Source organism: Fistularia commersonii, chromosome 6 (assembly GCF_037954325.1).
Source record: "Fistularia commersonii isolate RoL2024-O1a breed Wild chromosome 6, RoL_Fcom_v1.0, whole genome shotgun sequence".
NCBI classification, from domain to species: Eukaryota; Metazoa; Chordata; class Actinopteri; order Syngnathiformes; family Fistulariidae; genus Fistularia; species Fistularia commersonii.
The window spans coordinates 14,693,923-14,707,308 of NC_141289.1; positions in this window are offsets into that span (position 1 = coordinate 14,693,923).

The window sequence follows — 13,386 nt, forward strand, 5'->3', positions numbered from 1 at the left end:
ATTTTAGCAGTTGTGGCTACAGTATGCACTCTAATATGCAAAACCTTTGGCCACGTATCAAATCTATCGACAGTTTCATAAAGAATGGGATCTAAGTCATTAACAATGACCACTTTCAGAAGTTATCTTGGTTTGTAATTGAACTTTCCTGTGAATACTCAATAGATGTGTAGTTTCTTGATCAAATGCAAGCTTTTCAGAAATAAGTATCCTGCTCTTTGTGACAATACAATACACAATTTTTAAAGGCATCAGAGTGCCATCAAATAAACAAAGAAAAAAAATTAACTCTGCAAACTAAGTTCATAAACTTGCAGGCATATATTTTTTTTTTTTGTGTGTAGTGATGGTATTTTATTTTACAGAAAATTAGGAGCTTTTGTCCTTCTTTGTATCTGTGATCACAACCAATTTTGTCAAAAGTATTTTGAGTACGGTAATTAAAATTCTATTAAAAAAATTGATAAAATTATATCAATTGTACCTCTGAAAACAACAACAATGGCTTGCATTGATGAGAAAAGATGAAGCTATTCATTTTCCACAAGGGCAAAGATTTAGATGACAATAGGACTTGCCAGAGCTGCAGACCAGCGGTAAAACTTTCAAATGAGGCTCAGTGAACTGATCAACTTGAAGTATCTTCTTCGGTCCTGGAACAACACTTGTCAACAATTGCCTCATATCATTATAAATATTATCGAGTTTAAAATGTCCTATATATTTTTTAGAATTTTTTTTTTTAATATGGTGTTATCCACTGAATTTGACTGTTGCACCTTACATTGTAAAGCACATAGAAGTAATTAGGAAACTAGTAAAAAAATAAACTGTTCTAAATATACTCTGACTGGCTTCATTGGTGAATCAGGGCTTCTTCCAAATGGTCAACCTTGAACAATCTTACAAATATAAATAGACATCACAAAGAGATTTTTTGTCAATGCAAAAAGCATTTAGGTTTGAAAGAAATAATTACTAAATGTAAGGTCTTCTATTGCACTGTAGTTTTTTTTTTGTTTTTTTTTTTAATTGTAGTTTTTGTTCTTTCGAAATGTACCACATTGCCTATCTGTGGGCATTGCATCAAAATAAAGTGTTTTATTGAACTTTGTCAACACATTATATTGGATCATTAGCAGACGTTTTTCAAATTGTTTATTTTGAGTTGCACCCATTCAGAATTCTAGTGTGGATTCCTGTAGCTTGAGTGTTGGCAGGGAATAGATAAATAGATTGCATTGGGATAATTTGGATAATTGAGAGTTATTTTGTAATTTGAGCGATCACACCTGAAGGCAGATGTGTGCCATCATGTGGGGTTATAATAGACCGATTATGACCCTAATATTGCATGCTTTGCTTGCAACAATTGAGTTTCCACTCATGTTGACAAAGATGATAATTCTATGACTCAGCTGTCCACTGAATATGTGCTGCCTCCACATGCCATAATGAGTGATGAGTGCATTACAAGAAACACTAATGAGAGCAGGCATGGAAAGAGAAAGAAGAAACTGTGGTTTCTACCTCTGGAACTCCTTCTCTGGATAACAAATAGGTCCATTGGCTCCATCTCTGGAATATCTTGCGCCTCAACATTCACCACCTTCAGATTCTGTAGGTTAAAGGGAGCAATTTTATTTGAGATGTATGAATTTATCATTATTAATTATCATTATTAAGATGATTGACAAGGGAAAAAGAGGGTTACAAAAGAGTTGTTACTTAATAATAATAATACAAGAAACTGGAGATTGTGTGGAAGTTACAATCAATGTGTGAACAATCTCAGCTTTGCCATTGCTGTAGGAGGGCAGAAGGTCTTTTGGGTTTATCAACAACTATTATTGTTGTAGTTTATCTCAGAAAGACTCTCCTTCATAGATAATGAGACTTTTCTTTACGGACCTATATATCATTTTCCAAATAAAGTTGAGGGTATACATGGATTTGAATGTTAATAGCTTGGTATGGATTTTACTGTCTTTTTAAATTATTGTCCCATTGAACTACTGAATTACTTGCAATTTATCACAAGATTAACAATTTCAGAAGCATACCATTGCAACAGCAAAATCAGCATTTTTTAATGAGCTCACATTACAAACAGAATGAATAAAGTTGTAATAAATTAAAATGACTCCTTTCGGCTTCACATTATGAAGGAGATAGTGGATGTTTTTGTTTGGATGAACGTTTATCTTCACCAAGTTGAGCTCTAGAAGAACATCATAATTATCTAACTTTCCATTTACATATATATCAATATTGAATATTTTTTTTAAATTCCAGTTCAAGTTTTTGTGCCAATCAATTTATCTAACAAAAAAAATTACGGATCATTTTAGATTCAGCTGTCACATTCTTGTTACATCTAAGGGTAAGTTGCGATTTTCAGAGTTGCTCAATTTTTGATTTAAAATTGTTATAAACTGCTGTGGATAAAGCCTTTTGCTCAAGACCACTTCAGAATGGAGAAGTTCCAAAAGAGGGACTTTGTGGCACTGTTTAGCTTTAAGAGACAAGATTCGGTTTACTCACTGGACCTCCTGCCTTTCAGTTTTGTTTTGCCTTTCTTGCATCTTGAAAAATGTCAAACAATAAGATTTTTTTTCTGGCCTTCACTTTTAGGTGACAGCTGCTGAGTTGGCACATGTGCTGTGGACTCTTAAGCACCATCTTAGTTACGACAGCATTGCTGACATTGCACAGACCGAGAGGACACACAGGATGATTGTGAACTCTTTGTGATTGGCACAAAGATAGAAAGTGGATGGACAGAGGCAAAAGCAATTATCAGGACTTGAAGAGAATATATATTGAGGTCAAAAGAACCTTTTTCTTTCCCCATTGTTTTCTTGTACGAAATTTACAGTATAATAAGTTAAAACTGTGTTAAAAGTTGAAAGCATATCAGTAAAAAACCTTGGTGGAGTCACACAAGAAAACAACCTTCCAGGTTTCAGGGGGAAATCAGAAACCCAATAATTGTTCATATTCGGAGCAGTGGGGGCATGCTTTTATAAGCACTCAGCAAAGCTTGAAGAACTAACACTTCTTTGCCATCACACCGCACACAAGCACAGAGAAAGTGACAGGAAGAAGGTAAGATGTGCTTGAATGCATGATTTTATAGGCCTTTAACGCCTGTCTTCGATTCTGCAGAGGGTATCTCACTCTCTGAGTTTATTGACCTGCTCCTCTCTGCCTCAGCTGCAATGACCATCAGGTCAGCCATCCTTTGCCTGAGTTTATATACTTCCAAGCATCGTGGCCCACACGGAGCGGATGATGAACTGTAGAAAGTTTTAACAGAAATAACAAAGAGCCAAGGCCCTCATCCAAGACGATTTAATTTGAAATAAAGGGAATGACATGGCAGGCAGTGAGCTGAAAGTATGGATGAACTACTAGGTTGTAAATGAATCAAAGCAACAGTGCATTCTGGTGCAAGTCTGTGAAGGAGGCACAAAGCTTTTTGATGCTACGGAAGTGGTAAGAGAGACTTTTTGATCAATGGACTACATGTTTACAGGAAAACAGTGGAAGGGGAGAGCTTGTTGATGTGAAGCATTTTGGATTATGATTTTGGAACTTGTTCAACGTTTTTCAGCTGTTCAGAGAAAGAAAAACATTGTCTGCAGCAGACGTTGGTACACTAATCTCATAGTACTTTGTACCCGTGGTTTGGATCAATATAGGACATGATTCTCACAGTCACACCATTTCAAACAGGAACAGAGTCAAAGCTAAATAATGTACTTTGATTATAATCCTTTTATTATATTCCTTGTTACATCATGTGATTGCATTCTGAAATGCAATTCTGAGTAATTGACTTTTCCTCCCTGTAATTAAGGCGGGTGAACCTCAAGCTCAATTCCAAGTCAAATGACAAAACTAATGCACATCCTATGTTTCAGGGGCGGAAATATATTTGAAATTGATTTATGGTGGCCTTTGTTTAATGATTACATTGCAAATACGGAAAAAGAAAGGTGGCTTTGATTAAGCTAATATACAAATTATAGAGTTGCTGTCTAGGTTTTTCCAGCTATTGAAACAATGCTGGTCTTTTATACCCATCACAAATGAAAAAGGTCAGAGAGGGCAATTGAACAATACTTTTTAAAACAATTAAACGTCTGTATGATAATGGTAAAATAATCACAGAAGGGAATATGAACCTCAAACCCAACCCAGCAAAAAGGCTCACTTGATCCCACAAACCTACCCAGCCCCCCATCCACATATGCAAGGCAGAGCCATACTACCTTAAGTATATTCCCTTTAATTTACTGATGACATCTGAATGGCCAGAGAATGGGAGCTATAATGCTAAAAAATTCAAAGAAAAAAATCCAAGCAGGGAAGAACGTATTAATGAATTTCAGTGTATTTAAGAAATCTTATGAAAGATTAATACCTGACCATATTAAAGGAATAGTTTGACATTTTGTGTAATAGCTTATTTCCTTTCATGCCAAGAGTTAGATGCAGAGTGCGATAGCACAATAATCTTTCCCACTTTCTGTACTCTTTATCTGAAGATAAGCTCACTGGCTCCGAGCCATGGTTGCATGATGGGAATCATTTTACATCACCGTGTAAAAAAGCAAACAAGTGTGTCTTCAAATATTCTGAACTACTTTTAATCTAAGTAATGTATTACTAACTATTTACCTTAGTGTCCATCCCACGTGTATAAGTAGATTTAATACTGCCCTCTGTATAATCTTTTTTTTTCCACTGCATAGTCTGCAGAAATATTTTGAAACTTTCTATCTAGATTAAGAATTTCTGTAGATAAAATATAATGTTCATACTTCAACAAAACATCTTAACCAATCGGATTTCTAACACTTTGAAAACATGACCATTGAATAGTATTGAAATTTCAATAACTGCTAAATACACATGAGGTTTCTATTGTTTACGATTTACTATTGGAACTGGAGAGATAAACATCCGCATGACCAATAAAATAAATTGAGACAAAGTAGCAGAAGGTCCCCTCACATTGCTCTTCACAATACTCATGCACTGTTCCTCACCATTATGTGGAAAACCTTGTTGCACTTTGAAACATTAAGTGGGTTTGTTTTTAATTAAAGAACTGATGGATATCAGATTTTGTCCTCATAATGTGTTTAGTCCATCCATTTAAAACAATGCTCTCAAATCAAGTCTTAAACAAAGAGCGCAGACAGCAGCAACTAGTTTTTGACATTTCAAAATATAAAAACACAAGAGAAAAGGGTTGTGGTTCACTGCTGATTTATTTAGTTAGACAGGTTGTCCAGGGCTCACAGAATCCCCCTTGCCAGTGTCCATGCGTCATGCTCTATTCCAAATCATAGAGCTTCAGGTGTGACAAATGTAGCTTCCTGTTGTAAAAAATACTACATAACTGTAGTTATGTAGGTGTAACATGGAAACATGGGTGGTTTCAATGTAGATGCAGCTGGACTGCAGAACTGTTTTGCAAGAGGCATTTCAAGCCAAATTAAGAGTTACTTAGCTATGCAGGAAGGAAGAACATGAAGCCCAGGTGTATTTTACCCAATGTCTAGGTGTTTTAGTTGAAAACATACATTTTTAAGCACACACCTGTGAAATCACTGCAGGCAGCCTTCAAATTATAGGTTGACGTAGTACATACTAATTTAATCCCCATATGTACTGTATCAACAATGTCAAACCAGCGAAAGACATGAAAGAGCAATGCTCCCAGCAATATAATGAAAATCTTTGATATACAGTGTTAGATTACCCACCATTGCCCACCACCCAGCCCCTCATTCATTAAATGCCATCAAATTCTGAACACCACCCCTTGGATCAACAAAATTCAGCATATGTGGTCACCATCTGATTACTTCTTGTAGTAACTGGCCCAGTATAGCTGTAAAGTTTAGGAGGTATAAAATGCCCCCCTCTTTGGTAGTCATAAACTGTTTTTTGTAGTTGACCCTTAAATGTATGCGCTCAAATTGGAGAGAAAAGTTATTTTTTCAGTGAGAAAAACAATAGATTAGAGACTGCACATGGTTGCCAAATATTGAAGTCCTGACACCTATTTTAAAAATGTATCAATATCTAAACTAGTGGTTCTTAATCTTGTTGGGATTGAAAATATTAAAACAGAAACAAAGAAAACACACGACGTAGTATCATGACAGCAACATGTTGACCACTGAACGCACCAAAATCCCTGCAGCACAGATATGTCAAGCTATGTATGTGATCACCTGCAGCCAGTGACAGCCAAGCAGGGCGTGTCATCATGAATTATGAGTCGAGTGTGTGTCTTGACCTCCGCCGAACCTCTGAGACTGACTCACCATATCGCTGGGATTTGATCGAACCCAGGTTAAGAACCACTGATGTAAACAGTGAATTATAAATGATATTCATTTAAACGTAATAATCAATCCATTGAAAACACTGCAAAGGAACTTCAAAGATTGAAGTTGGAGGCAACAGGTAGATGTCATCTGATGGTTGAATTCACATTTGAGGTCAAATCAAAGGCTCTGATGTATCTCCGAAGACATTTAGTTTTTGCTTTTTTCTCCACTTTGGCAGAGGCTGCTTTTCTCTAAAATGTGAAAAAAATACAGTGACAGAGCTTAAAGAAAGACACACAGCTTGATTAGAAAAACATAAATCTTTGCAGACAAATGGTTGCCCTGCATATCAGCCAAAAAACAATGCAAAACAAGAATCCTTGACCTGCGGGGCCTTTGTTGGTGACCTTTCTACCCACACAGCTCCAGGTTGCTATCCTTCCTGAGAACAACAACAAACAACACATCACCACAGACCTGCTGTGCTTCTTCTAGTGGACAATTTCACCCTTGTGTGGCCGCTCTCACCACCCATTCTGTTCTATGACTGTACAAGTGGCTGAAGATACTTTACAAAACACTCAGAGAATAGTTTTCCTCTTTACAATTTGTGGCCAACCCACGCAATCTGCTCATAAATTACTCTTGATTTCAAATGTGGACCTGTAATATCATACTTTCAGTAGTTCTTCAGAAAAAGAAAAAAAAGGAATTAGCTGTCCATGAGAACAATACAGAGAGCAACATCAGTGTATATTGATTGATAGATGAGCACAGCCGCTGCCAGCGTTCGCAGAACTCGATCTCAACTATAGATGTCCTTTCTACTTGGAAAAACAAATATGATGCAATTAAATGAAAGAAATATGATAATTATAGAATAAAATATGGAAACTGCACAGATTTTAAAAATAAATAATGTTTGTTCCATATTCTCCAACCCTACCCTCTGGAAGCAAACAGGATCTGGATAACATGTCGCAGCTTCAGAAAGAGTTTGAGGGTTGAAATTGGCATGGTAGGAAAACGGGGGTTTCACAAGCCTTCCATGCTCAATTGGTTGAATCACCCACTTGAATTATTGTGGATCGGACCAAGGGACTGACGCTTCACAACTTCCTTTCAAAGTGAAATGATTGTGGGATTAAAATGTTGCACTGCATTAAAAGCTACATCATTTTCTGGCTCATGCTTGAATGGCCTCATTGCTGATCAACTTGAATAAAATGGTTGACTGAAGTCTGTCAAAAACAAAGTGAAATTGAAATAATATTACTAATTTCTTGTGCAGATGGCATTTCCTAAATATAAATTGAGAAACTGTTGCTCATTTTCCAGATTTCTAGTTTTATTTGTTTAGTCATTTGGTTTTGTGTGTCCATATGTGAAGGTCAAATTGCGCCTGATCAGTCACTGAGAAAAAAAAATAAAACATATATGTTCAATCACTTGAAATACCAATTTCAACAATGAATTTTTGAAAGAAAGCACCGCAGACTTCATTCATCATTCAATCCAATGGAAATTACTCTTCCAACATGATTTCAAAAGCACAGCATTCTAAGTTTGCAGATCTCCAAATGCAGCGCAAACTTCAGTATCATTAAAATAAGCCCCATGAAATGTCAAAGGGGAAAGTGCTTAGGAAAGTTGGCACCATAGGACATAACTAGTAATACAACTTGACCATTATATCAAATTGGGATTGAACTCCACAGTATATCCATAATTAGCCAGTTCGAAAACCTAATTTCCTCTTCTACTTTTTTTACAAAACTTGAAATAACTGTGGAAGACAATGTATTGCTTTTCAGTGAGGCTAAGATTTGATTTTATTCAGAGAAAAGAAGGCATATTAGTGAAAACTTGAAAAAGGAATGTAATGTTAAGATACAATTCATAACTTTATAAAAATGTTACAAATTGTATCAAATACGGCTTTCTATTTTGTGAGAATTCATGAGAGATTTTACATTACACTTCGAAGGAGTTTTTGCGCTGATTAACTCAGTACAATTATGTAGAGATGAAAAATCTTTTTGGTGTTTCTATTTGCTGTAGAAAATGTTATTGCTTTTTCAAGGACGGATGGGTTATTGCTCTCCACCATTTACAAGGCTCCTGATTGGTTTGTATTATTTTCATCTGTACTCGTGACCCACTTCTTGTAGGTCAAGATGGTCCCTTGGGTGCTTTCCCCATAAAAATGAACTGACAAAGTAGAACTTCATGTTATCTTTGACTACAGAGCATCAACAATTTTTCTTTTCTGCTGCCCTGTATTTTCTTTTTCTTTTACAATCTTGTTTCTGTTGGTGGAAATAAATCCAATTTTCAAGACCTTGCAGTAACGGAGCTCAAGAAGCCAGAGATGAAAAGCACATCTTTGAAGTGTCTTGTTAGATGTCCTTTCCTTTATAATAACATACATTTAGCTGCTATAATTGCCACACTTTAATTGCTACTGGTGTAAATGTCCATGTACGGTCATGCACCAAGTACCGGTGAGATGGTTACTGAAGCAAAGCCCACCTGAAGTGTTTTAATGCTGCAAAGCAGGAAGATTACGATAGGGGCACTTTTAAGGTGTACATGCTAACTCTATGTGGCATATACCTCCTTTTGAGCAGAATAATTCTCCTTTCTGTTCGATTTTCCCTTCAGGGAGCAGTCACTCCTGAGTACTTTCAATGCTCTTCTAGACAGTCATTTTCCTCCTATCAACACCAGAGCAGCACTCCTTTTGATTTCACAAGTTTTTGATTTGACAGTAATACTCTGTCTTCATCTGCTCCCAGCATCAGAATCACCTACCTCCCACATGTATTCATCAAATAATAATTTCTAATCTCCGCTTTGCATGACAACCAAAATGGTGATGGCGCCTGAGCTCTGAAGTGCAACGTTGACATTCTGGATATGAAGTTTTGTTTTTTTTTTTCATCTCAACAGTAGTGGATTTTTTTGCAGTTAACTGAAGGGTTCAGACCTGCTAAAGAGTCAACTGACAGTTGTCAAACAGTTTTTAGCATTTTTGATATTCAAAGCCAAGTTGGCAAGGGATGTCAATGTTATGCCTGAATGGCCTTGATTTTGTATGTTGAATAGATGTTCAATGATCATGGGCCGGAAAAAGTACCACTCACTAAATTTAATCAGGGAGTGCTGAAACTGACTTACTTCACTTAAACTCAGGGATTGAAGCAGATGAACAAAAGATATACTGCATATGGCATTCCTTTTCAAGAAAACCAGTGTAACAATAAAAGGTACTAGTATGAACATTTGGTCGATCAGTCCAAGCCTGTTTCATTTACGATAAATATCAGTATTTAAAAGTGTCAATTAATATAATTACACTATCAGACAGGTTTTAAGTTTAATAATATCTCTTCAACTCAGTTCTGTTGAGATATTAAGAAAGACCTGTGCAAAAATCTTTTACAAGTTCAAAGCAATAAAAAGCGGTGTCACTGTATCAGTGCTGAAGTTAGAATTTGTTGTCTGTGCTGTAAATTTCATTTTGATCACCGGACACTGAGATGTACTTGCATCTCCGATAACAAAATACAAAAGTAGTAATGATTTTAAAAATTCAACGAAATGATGTTCTTGTTTATTTTTCCTCGTTGCTTTTAAGTGTATTTAGTTCTCTGTTTCTCTGACTCGGCATTTCGTATTTTCTCTCAAAGACACCTCCAGTTAACTGCTACTATGAAAAAAAAACACTGTTCAAGTCAACAAAAAACAAAGCACTGTTTGAAATGTGGTTATGGAATACTGATGAGAAGATCAAACCTGTATGGAAATGTGAAAAAAAAAGAAAAAATGCTCAGAAAGCTTTAAAAGGCTTCAACATTGTGAAGTGTGAATTAGCACAGTAGCCCATTTACAAAAAAGGCATGCACTACTATAGGATCACATACTCAAACATTGTTCCCTGGCATGACGGTTTCATGCAGACTTTGTTTTGGAATCAAAGGTACAAACTCTGTGACACCTTTGTTGCTTATTACTTCCTCTTTCTCGCTCTCATCCTTCCTATTGCTTTCTCCCACATGGACTCCAGCGAAGTAGAAAAAAAACACCACCACCACCAAAGAACTAACAGTGTCTAAGGTACCAAGCAGCTCCCAGCTGACTTCCTCTTTCCTTTCCTTTCACCATCTGCACGGAAATAATTAGGCCCAGCTCTGCATTGATCAGCCTTTCTTGGGGGAGGAGGAATTATCCATCTGAGTCTGTGTATCTGTGGAGACAAAACATTTTACATTTTGAGTTTATCTTTAGTGTGCATGCATGCTTGTTTACTTTGAATTTGAATAGCCAGTCGCACAGACATCAAAAGGGGAAACAAACAAATATAAAACTTGAAAAGCATACCTGTTTACATAGCATTGTATTAAAGTTGTTACTTATGAATATGAATTCAAATCTAAAGCCAGCATTTTTCGGGAATTATTTATCTCCTATGGTTCTCTCTACCCTGTAATCATTTGCCCCACAGACATGCTATAATACTCTCTCATTAACACAAGGAAGCCACAAAGGCAATCTGTACTGTCAAATACCGTTTTACAAGTCTGCATCCGTTTATTAAGACTTTGTTAATGCGCTTGACCTGTAAGCAAGACAGTCCCTTCATCTGTTATTAGAAGGAGTTGGGTGTGTTTCGGGGAAGGGTGAGTCCATTTAAGATTGATGCACCCCCAGATGGGCTTTTAATGAAACCTGTGTAGTGTTGAAACCCGTTGAGCCCTGATATTAAAAGTAGAGCCATAACAGAGAGCGTCTTTGTAAAATATCAATCTACTATCATTTAGAAAGATCAGATTGTCAAAAGCCCTGGCAAATCGTTGCAAACTGTTGTATGTTCAAAAAAGGCGCAGGGATAGTTTTTTTTTTTTGCTCTAGATAAATATTTTCAGATGACAGTCATACGTTTTGATGTGTTTTGGGGTTTATTTCTAAAAACCAACAATTTTCTTGTAGTCACATAGAAGTCTCAAACAACTAGCTTCTCTCCATGTGACACTTTGCCATTGAAAGGCAGATGGATGGGTCAGCCACTTTGCCACAGTTGTAAGTAAAGCAACCACAAATGGCAAAACAATTTCTTACTTAAGCTCCCACATATTCTGCCACACTCTCTCCTGCATTCTTTTATCTTGCTGATAACAGTCTTATGAAATTGGTTGAAATCTCACGGTTGTTATCTCTGTGGAATATTTGTGTGGGAAGCATCTATTCACATCATTTCTTTCAGTTAAACCTGTGTGTTCGTGAAAATGAGAAAAGAAAATTAATAAGCTAACTTGAACTTTATATATACACACATACATATACATACATAGAGAGAGAGAGAGAGAGAGAGAGGAGAAGATTTTACTGCTCTACCTTATAGAATTAAGGCTGAGAGCTGCCAGACCAAAAGTGCCACCCATCCCCATACTGAGATAAGAAAGAATCATATCATATGTAAGTAATGTAAATTACTTGAAGAAGAACACGAAGAGTCCATGTACACCTGATATTAAAATACTTGTATATTGATATAAAGGTTAATAATAAATTAAAAAAAAACAGGCAAATGCACACAACAGACACTCATAACAAATTCTCACACAAATTTTAAAGTTATTTTTGGTTCACCTTGTAATCAGATGCTAGTATTTACGTAAAAGACTTGAGTCGTTATTAATGGTAACTGGTATTTTAATGGTAATTAATGGTAATTGCAATTTTATGAAAAAAAAGAGGAAATGCATTAAAAATCAATAAAGCTGTTACATGAATTTCAAATTCAATAACCGTGCCATGATAAAGTTTCCATAAAAATATGCATTGCAAACCTACAACTATTTGGCTTTCAGACCCATGTCAAAATTTCAGCTGAGAGTCTCCATGGAATTAAAGGTTTAAAAATCATTTGAGGTTATGGAGGGTGAAGAAATGCCAGTCATATAGACACAAAAAAGATGCAGTGATTACCCCCCAAAGCTGATACCCAACAATATTCAGAGACTTAAATTTCATAAATGAATCAGTGCAATGTGTGATAAGCATGTTGGGGTCACATCCTGCCCCCTGCTTATTATAATCCCCAGCATCTGAAAGATGCAACAATAGTCCATGAGCGGATAGGCAGTGATGTTTGTTTGAAAGGGGCTTATGTTTGGAGCTCACCCAGCAGCTAGGGCACCATGAAAATTCTAATGCAGATGAAATTCATTTGCAGACTTTCACAAAATGAAGTTAGTGGCTATTTTTTCCCAATTTACATTTGTCCTCTGGACGTTTCCTGTATTTGATGTTTCAAGAGACATAAATATGATCATTGTTCAAACTTCAACAAAAAGACAGTACAACAATACAGGGATTACTTGCCACAGATTCCATGGTTCACAGCGATTTGATTTTCTGAATTCTCTAAAGTGCATGATCGAGTTGAACAGCACATTTGCATGGGATATTTCTGTATGTTTCAGCTGATAGTTTTGTTTTTTTTTTTTACAATAAAAAACTTAACATATCCAGCCAGCTGTTAGAAGTATCAATGTTAACATTTCAGCACAAGAGTACCCTTGGCTATCATCTGTCAGTCAGATTTAGTGTGGTTTGGTATTAATTTACCCTAATTGCGGCTGCCCATAACCAAAAGTCTTAGCAAAGCTATAATTGAGTAAAAGGAAAAAAAAAAGTAGGGTCATTGTTCAACTTCTTTTCCTGTCGGCTGCTTCCTTCAGGGGTCACCACAGCCAATCAACCTCCTCCGACTTCCCCTATTTTCTCTATTCTCTCACACCTACTAACTTCATGTCCTCTTTCACTACATCCCTAAATCTTCTCTTTGGTCTTCCTCTACATCTACTACTGTACCTGGCAGGTCCAACCTCAGCATCCTTCTACCAATATATTCACGACCCCTCCACTGTACATAACGAAAGGATCTCAGTCTGGCCTCTATGACCTCCTCTCCAAAAGATCTAACACATGCTGTCCCCTCAATAGACTCATTCCTGATCTTATCCAT